Genomic DNA, 9,955 nt, shown 5'->3' with positions numbered 1-9,955 from the left:
ATAGTTTACATGAATGTGGAGTCATGCCGCTTCTCTGTGGTCACATCCATGTTTGAGCATGAAGGTCCTCATTTAGCCACAGCATTCCTGTTAGTGTCTGTGCAGTATATGTTTGCACAGGTCACCTATGGATAGACCTTTCAATGGAGCCTGCAGAATTATCAACTTCAACTGTAAGAGACTAGGGAATTAAGCAATACATTAAAAGCATCTAATCCTGCACAATTTCAGTTATGAATAGGATATTGGCAGATGAAGAAAAAGGAATTCCAAGCAACTGGCTTCAATTCTGTTTCCAAAAAAAGAAAGTACCGTAAGGATTTAATTGTTTAGGAGAAATATTTCACTGTGTGAAATGGGCTTCTTTCCTGTGTAGAAAAATTAAAAACCCAAATAATAGTTGTGATGTGTGTGTGTGTGTGTGTGTGTGTGTTATCTGGGATCAACTCAGTAGGTTAGGAAGGAAACAAACAGCAAAAAAAGAACTCTTGATTCAGAAAAGTTCAGAAATGAGAAAGATCTCCTGGTATAAATATGGAATTGAACACGATGCATTGAAAAGGTTGTGTTTGGGAGGATGAGATTGTTTCAGGGTTACAAATGGCCTCTTATTCTAAATCTTTGAGTTTTTCCCATTTATTTTTTTCCACCTTTTCAGTGCAGCTTAACTCTGAGCGTGCTGAAGCTTGAAATCTAGTTTCTCACTCATAATAGCAACAGGGTTTGCAGAAAATGTCAACAAATCCCCGATCACCAGGGAAAGTCAGCAACGTGAAAGGTAAAGTCATGTCAGTCTGCTAGCTGCGTGACGGAGTAAGTCTGTGCCCAGAAGGAAGGAAAAACCCCAACAAAATAGATACTACAGCCAGGCGGCGAAACGCAGCCAACGACAGTAAGACAAAGGAAACCCTAACAGAACAATAGGGAAGTGATGAGGAATTATGAAAAGAGAGTGCCAGTCACTCAAAATATAGATAAACAGGTAAATCCTTACGGCATAATCATATTTTATTTCATCTTCATCATTTAATAGCTACGGGAAAATGACAGATAAGGAGTTCTTATTGGTTCAATTTTACCAGCATTAAAATTTTTTCAGAAATACTCCTGACCTTGGTTGGCCCCAACAAGTTGGTAATTGCTGAAGGATCAATTCTCTGCTCGTTAAATAATAGGCCGCAAACAAAGGCAACGTGTGCCATCAAGTGACAGTGTGGCCCAGCGGAAGATAACAGAATACAAAGAAAGCTTTAAAAATGATTTTCACACAAGTGCTATCATAAATACCAGGAAAACATTTATTACCCAGGACCCACAGTACTGTAACTGAGATGTGTGGGCAAGTTATGATTGAATAAGCTTCTAAAATGCTTTATCACGTGCCTATGAGAAATAACATATAGAATGAGTGCATTGCTATGATTCGACAAAGACAAATACTGTTTAATGAAATACTTTTCCTTGTACATAACTCACTGGGACTCAATAGAGTTTCCATGTCAGTGTGGAGGGGTATCAGAAGCCAGGCAGGGCCAACCTCAATAGATGAATTAAAAAAAAAAAATGCTGTGTGAATCAGGAAGCATTTCCCTTCTGGGCCAGCTCTGTACAGTACAGGGTCAGTGCAACATTTTGAGTGGAAGGTTCTTTCATTTCTTGAATTAAACATCATAAAACTAGGGTCATATGTCTTCCTTCAATATTCCCCACCCCCCCATAGTCTCTACAGTAATGGTGAGTCACTGCCTAGCCTGCTATTTAAGGAATCTGTGAATTATCTTGGATTCCTTACTTTGCAGGCTCATATTCTCTCCCCTCCCCACCTGCAAAATATGCTGCTTTCCTGTTTTTTGTGCTTTAAAATAGAATTAACACAATGTATCTGTCAGCTTTTTCAAGAAAAATGCGCCACCCACACTTCTTTTTACCATTATCACTACCATGTGGGCTAGGGCATGGGTTGGGACCAACTGTGAACACTGTGCACGTGATGGCCCTGAGGAATTGTGCTAACCTCTTTTGAATTTTCATTTCATCATCTGTAGAATGGGAGAAAAAAACAGAGTCCCTGGATGGTGCAAAGAGCTTTTAATGAGCTTGAAAGCTAGTTGAACTGGGGAGGTTCAAATCCACCCAGGAATTCTTTGATAATCAACCACAGAAAATGCTGTGGAACAAGTTCCACTCAAATGTGGTCTCCATGAGTCGGTTGATAGAGCAGCAGTTGGTTTTAATATTATTTCACAGAATTAAAAGGAATAATACTATGACATATCTTAATATGATAATATTTACAAGGAACCCTGCTTAGCACCTGGCATATAGTTAAAAAATAAAAGCAAAATTATGTGTGATTGTCATTCATGGCGTAGAATTATACCTTACAGGATTTTCAAGGTTGTAAATTTTCAGAAGTAGCTCATATAATCTTTCTTCCTGAATGCCTTTGGATGGATTTGAGCAGCCAACATATATTGTTTAGTAATTTAGTGCTTAAATCTTTGTGCCACCTGAGGACTCCAAGCATGTAGTTAGTTTATAATAAGCATTGGGGAAATAATTAACAGTGTCGGCCAGAGTAATCGATTTCAAGAATTTTTTGATATGCAAAAGATACATAAATGTAAGATAACATGGTGATCTATTTGAGTTAATAAAGACATTTGTGAGAGTCAGTGTCAATCTCTGATAAATCTCTGTCATGTAAGCGTGGACAGTGGGAATTGAGGTGAAGCAGAAAGATAAACATGTAAGGGACACAGCACACATTAAATGATCAATAATGACCAAAGCCAGCTTTGCAAATTGATAAATGAGTGCTAGAGACAATGTCAGAGAGGAAAGAGATCATTTAGGACTTAAGCTGTCAGAAAAACATGATGCTATAACTGAGGCTTGGGGAAAGATTAGAGGTTTGAAGGAAGTCAATCCGAAACTCCCATGGTGGATCCATACAGCATTTTTCTTTTGATGCAATCTGCCCAGACAACAATCCACTGGATACTTCCAGAGTAGTGGCCTTGTATGTTATTATGTGTGAATAAATAGTCAACTAGTGGAAGGGTTATTACTATTATTATTAATGAAAATACTACTTGAAACTGCAGCCAATTTAACTCAACCATTTGGAAGAGCTACATCGCCCTATTATCCAATTGGTAATTTCAGGGTTGTATTCACAGGCACAATCATAAGAACAACAAGGAGAAGACACTCTCTCAGTTGTGTACATATGCATAAACTTTGCCTTTTGAGAACATAATTGGGGATGAGAGTTGCAAAGAAAAAAAATCATTAAGTGGTACAAAGAAAGAAAGAGAGAAATAAAAAAGAAACCACATTGTCTTCTTGCACCATGAGCCAAACCCTCGGAGGCCTGCTTGAGTACATTTGAGCTGGAAGCTACAACCGACTGGGTCTGGGACGGAAGCAAGGACACTGAACAGGGAGGGCGGAGAGTAAGGCAGAGAAATAAAGGCAAATACCGGCAAAGGGGAGTGCTGTCTGGAAGGAAGTGAGCTACAAGATAATTTTGTTCCATTAAAGCATTAGGGAAAGATGACAATTATGAGTATAGCTACTATCAGCTTTTCTTCCTTCCCTCTCCTACATAGTTAGTGATTAAGCAAGCAAGAAAGAAAAATGTCCTTCTCCAGCCAGGATATCTCAAACCAAAATCACTGCCATGGGGTCAGTTCTGACTCCTAGCTACCTTGTAGGACAGAGTAGAACCACCCCTGTGGGTTTCCAAAGCTGTAAATATAGGTGGGGGGGACCCCATCTCTCTCTCACAGCATGTCTGGTGACTTCAAACTGCTGATCTTGTGGTTAGCAGCCCAATGCATAGCCAGCTAGGCCAGCAGGGCTCTATGCCAGGATACCTGGGAATCTACCTATCAGTGTCGAAGGCCTTTGCTATTTCCTGACTTAGGAAACCAGTCTACTCCTACTTTCTGTCTGACCCTGAGCAGAGCTGAAACTGAGAGGTTGTGCATTTTGGAGCAATGTAAACCCAAACCGAAGTCACTGCCGTCGAGTCCACTATGAGACATGAAAACTCTAAGGGACAGGGTACCACTGCCCTCTATGGCTCTAAGACGTTAACTGTTTACAGGAGAAGAAATCCTCATCTGTCTTCCTGAGAGCAGCCAAATGCATAACCACAATGCCGCTACAGCTCTTGCTGGACCAGCATCGTGTGTCCATAGTCTGGATAATTAAGGTTAGTTATCCTGGAACCAATCAAGGTGTGCTGCCATGGAGTGGTTGTCCAAGCAAGGACATACCTGTCCGACACTGCTGGTGAGAAATAAGGGAGTGAGTCAGCAACATGGTTCTACTGAGGCGCACATTTCTTGATGATGTTAGGTGACCATTAACAGACAATCAGAGATAATGGAGGCTAAAATTGATTCTAGGATGAGTCGCGAAAACTTTTAAGTAGATATGCCTAATAACCACAGCTACTGTAGAGTAGCAGTGAAATCAGCTGGTCTTAGCTTGTGTTGATAGAAAGATAGCTACAGATGGATAAATAGATGATATATGAAATGACTGAGAGAGAGAGAGAGATGGCCTGTGTCCCTTTATCATTAGAATAATGTGGTCATTTAAAAGTAGGGGTCAGTTGGCAGGTCTAGCCTCTGGGCTGCACAAACAGTATAGTACTCCACTACTAGGCATAATGCTGGAGGCTTGAAACCAAAAGTGCCTCAACAGGTAAGTCTGCTGATCTGCTTCTGCAACCACGCAACCTTGAAAACGCTATAACACCATTCTTCCCTACAGACCTGGGGTTACCGTGTGTCAGAATCTACGCTACAAGAACTAATGAGCATCTATTTTTATAGCTATTTTTTAAAGTAATATTAGGTAGTAGCCTTTAAAGATGGAGTTATGTCTGGGATTTCCTTTCAGAACCCACCATAATGCAGTGGGGGGAAATGTATTGAATTACGATTTACCTAAAAAAGAAAACTGATAAAACTTGATCTTGAAATGACAAGTCATAGACTTGGGGTTTGCATAGTTACTTAAAATGACGCAGTGGTGAGGCCGTCTTCTTCTTTCAACCACTTGCAGGAGCTTTCGATTCTTCTGTTGTTGTGCCATTAGAGCCAGGATTATAAGGTAGTGTAATGGAGGTCTCCTGACCCAGGAATACTGCAGCATTATAGTGTCAACTTCTGCTCAGAAATAATCATAGCTAATACTTATGCCAGGCACTGTTCCAAGTGTTTTATGGTTATTAACACATTTAAACCTCATACCAATACCATGAAGTTGGCACTTTTATGATTCTTATTTTATAATAACGAAACCTTGTATAGATAAGTAACTTGTATAAGGTCACAAATGTAGGAAACATTTGAGCTCCAGTCTGGGGGCTTAAACTATTCTGCCTCTGAAGAAAGCTCTTTTCCCGTGTGGTACAAAGTTACCTAGAAATAGCCGTTGTTTGCTGATCTCCAGAAGTAGTTTTAACGTTAGCAACGATTTTTCAAATTCCACATTCCAATCACTGTGAGATTTTATAATGAAATATCTGTCCTACATCACCTGTCCCTATTTGCTGAAAGAAGCAGAAACCTAAGAATCTATCCTAAACATTCGTGATGGCCCTCCTTACAGCGGTCAGCGATTTCTTCTCCTGTAAACGGTCGACGTCTCAGAAGCACAGAAAGGCAGTTCAACTCTGTCATTTCGTTTCCAGGGGTCCTAATGGGCTCGAGGGCAGAGACTTTGGTTTGGGTTTACATGGGGCCAAACTGCACACCCTCTCAGTTTCATCTCTGCTCAGGGTCAGACAGCACGTGGGAGTTGACTGGTTTTCTACGTCAAGAAATAGCAAGCGCCTTGGTAACTGACATGACTAAAGATATCATATATTTTGGCAAAACTGAATTTGAGTTATTTTGAGACTAGTTATTGCAATGTAGTATGAGAAGATCACCTAGATAAAGGATGCAATTAGAAATGTTTGGGTCAAGTATAAAGGTCACAAAGAAAGGTACAAAGAATATGATTCTTGCCAGACAGACAAAATTAATTCATTGCTATGTTTTATAGCAAAATTCATTCATAACTAAATTTGGCTCAATAGCTCCTGATGGCTAAGGCAAATGGAGAAATATATTACTTAGTGAATTTAATATTTTAAAATAAATATTACCCATTATTATAAATTTTACATATTATGTTTAGAAGTTTTGTTATATTTTCAATTCATAGTTCATTACGGGGCTAAATATAACTGGATACAGATATTCACATTCCACTTGAGTAGTTTTCTGCTTTTGTATGATGAATAAAATGTCAGTCTCTGGAGGCTTCTAAATTGAATTATCATACCACTGATACCTTGTTATTAAAGACATCCTAGATTAAGATAAAATACCACTTGATGCTCAAAGGTAAGCTGATCAACTAATTAGTTGACAAGTTTGAAAAGAGATTCCCAGAAAACAAATAGGAGGAACACTTTTGAAATTGAAATAATAATTATAAATTAATGAAGATTATGTAGCACTCAAATCTTTGAATATTGACATTGAAAAATCACCTTAGTGACTAAAAATGGTACAATTTTCCTCAGGCAATATTGTTTTAAATGCATTCTAATACAACACCAAAGGAAAAAAGTCTAGATACGCTTTTACTCTCAATGGATTCCATGGATACTGGCACATTATGTTTGAAAAAAGCCTGTACAATATTCACAGTATCTTTTAAACACACTTTGTTCACTATTGCCCAGTCAAATGGACAAATCAGGAATCAGAAAATTAGCCACTCTCTGTGAGTGTAAGTCAATATCCTCTAAGTAGCCAATTAAACAAAGTAATATCTACAAGTTTTATTGTCTTAATTTGAAATGGAAAGATTATTTTTATATCATAGGTTCATTCAGTGACCTGAGCTTATTGAGGAAATAAAGTAGATGTGCTCTTTTTCTTACTTTAGTATCATAAACAGAATATAAGAATACATGACAAACAAGTGCAGACCATGTCCTATGATGATGTGATTGTTATGGATACAAGTAAACCAAGGTAATGAGGAACTGGAAGGATGGGTGTGTGTTGCTATTTTGTATAGGTTCCTTAAGGGCGACCTTACATAAAAGGCATTATTTGAGCAGAAACCAGAAGAACATGAAGTAGGTGTACACATGAATATATACAGAAAGGGTGTTCCAGTCAGAAGAAGACATGAGGAGAGGGGAAGCGCATGGAGGCAGGGGGAGGGAAGAGGTGAAGGTGGGGGAGCACCTCAAACAGCAAGGAAGCCTCTGCGATTGGAAAAATGTGGACGAGGAGAACATGGTCGCAACTAAGTTGGAGAACGTGGAGGGGACCACCTCATGTTAAAGGACATTGTCAAGGTTCTCAGGTTCCTACAAAATGGAATCGCTGCATTCCTCCCAGGTCTCCCCTCTCACAAGGAAAGCATGATAGACATAATCCAATAAACCCTCATAGGAAAACTCTGAATGGTGAAAACAAGATGGATAGCCTATAGACCTTGATTTCCTTATTACCTTCCATATATCCAGGGCATTTCAGAGACAGCAACAGAAAATTGCTGACCAGCCAAAAAAAAAAAAAAAAATTCAAGAAGAACTTGTTCCCCTTAGACAAAAGATTTCAAAAAAAGTGATCAGTGAACAGAAACCTTTTTATAGTGGCAATACCTGTTCTGATTCCGCTAAATAAGAATTGCATTCCTCACTTTTCATGCCCTGTTCCACCAAAGTAGGTATTTTACTCCAATTCCCGTAGTTGGTGGTGGTGTTGTGGCTAATCAGAGATCTGATCCATGTTACTTTGATTTCCCTTTATGGCTGTCCAGGTGAAAGAATGTTTTTTTAAATTATTACTCAGATGAAACTATATATTGATCATTCTGGAATCAAGCTATGCTTTGATTCTCATACTAGAATAGTATTATCAATGCTGAATAAAGAGATGATCTTTCATAACGTACACACCGGAAGATGGCAGTATTCTCGATTCTACCACCAGAGTAGACTTGTAGATGGGCCTGGTAAGTACCCTTATCCACCCTGGCCTTTTCCAGCATGAGAAGAACACAATGGAGAGATAAATCTCTAGCCTGGATCTGCATTAAAGAGACAGGATGAGGTAAAATGAGATGGAGCTGCTTGGCACTTCAATGTGCTCCCTTTCTTTACCTGGAATCAGAGGAACCCAGTGGGAAGAAGAGCTTCTACTCACACCCAGTGATATTTGTCAAAGTCCTGTTTCCCTTCTCCCTGCCAGCAGTAGGATACAGTGGAGAGCTGATCTTAGAGCTCCTTCAGAGGCAAAGACATTGCAGACGATAGTGCTCCAGTTTTTTTAAAGAGAAGGTATTACCAGGGCCAAATAGAGCTGAATTTCCATGCTACCAGTTAGCAATGAGGTAATTATGAGTTATTATACCACTTTTCAAGGATGGTTTTGGAATAACCCGGAAGAAAAATGAACACACACACAAGAAATTCATACTATGCCTCCATAGGTAGAATACTTACTAAAATGTGAAGAGTAGATAGGAATGAAAACACTGCCATCAAGTTAATTCTGCCTCATACTAACCCTATCAGGCAAACTAGAACTGTCCTTGTAGGTTTCCAAAACAAGGAGTAGAACGTCCTGTCTTTCGACCATGGAATGGATAGTAGTTTCAAACTGGCATTTAGTAGCCCAACACATAACCACCATGCCAGTAGGGCTCCTAGCTACAAAGTAGGACCTCTAATATAGCCAAAATGTTTGTGACAATTAAGAATCACTAATTATATCAGGAAACTGGAGAGTCATAATACAAGATGGACAACAGAGGCTAACACTGGGTGAATTAAATATTGAAATTATGTAATAAGAATTTTAATGTAGCCATGATAAAAATGGTTCAAAAGGAGATTGTTGGTCTTCTAGATGCAAATTACAAATTTGGGGTAAATTGAAAGCAATTATAAAACATAATCTAATGGAGGGATTTCAATATGGCGAATTAGGCTGTCACACTATACATGCACTCAAATACAAAACAAGAGAGAACAAATAAAACAAATGCAATTGATTATCCTGGGATCTTGAGCTTCAGATGGATGGATAGAGAAGCAGAATACTGACAGAGAAAATACTGCACAAAAATAGCCAACATGGAGACAAACAAGGGAATAGTTAACTGGCTAGTCTTAGTGTGGCAATAATCAGTTCCATTTACTCAGGACCAGCACAAGTATGCAAAGTAGGGGCTGGTGATAAGAAAGGAAGGAGTGTTCCTTATTTGCCACACTCTCCTGGAGTCTGAGAGTCAGAGGGTCAGAGACTGGTCAGAGGAGTACCTCGCCCTACCCTCACCCTCTACAAAGGCACTACTCTCATTTAAGTCAAAACAACCTCTTTTTAAATAGATTTCTGGTGCAACCCCCCCATGTTTGGAGACATGTGAGTTCCACCCACTTAAAACAGTAGATAGCACAATGACAAACAAGTAGTAGCTTGTTGCTTGACAACGTAGGTAAGAAAGAACGTTTGCCACAACCTCTTGCCCTCTGACCCCAAATGAGTTCCCTTTTCAGGACCAAACAGCCTCACCTGTCACCATCTGAGTCTTCATGATGACTTCCAGATCAATAGTAGGAACTCTACCAACCCATGAGCTCCTTGGCTGGCTGATTGCCAGCCCATACTGAGTATCTGCCCAACAGAGACTCTACTGTCTGGGTCTTACCATTGCCCCAGATGTCTCCTTTCTTGGTTTTCTTCACCTTTCCTCCCATTGTTGTTTAGTTTTTCTTTTTCATTTTCTCAATTACATTTATTTTCTTCTTTTCTTGTCAGTTATTCTTTCACTTTGCTCCTGGTGTTTCTTTAGAATTCTCTATTTCTTATTTATTTTTCTTTCTTTCATAATTTTGCTTATTGTATTTCTTTTTCTTGTT

Source organism: Echinops telfairi, unplaced genomic scaffold (assembly GCF_000313985.2).
Source record: "Echinops telfairi isolate 266 unplaced genomic scaffold, ASM31398v2 ScPeMD7_7467;HRSCAF=8505_1, whole genome shotgun sequence".
Classification (NCBI taxonomy): Eukaryota; Metazoa; Chordata; class Mammalia; order Afrosoricida; family Tenrecidae; genus Echinops; species Echinops telfairi.
Note: the sequence above shows the minus strand (reverse complement) of the source record.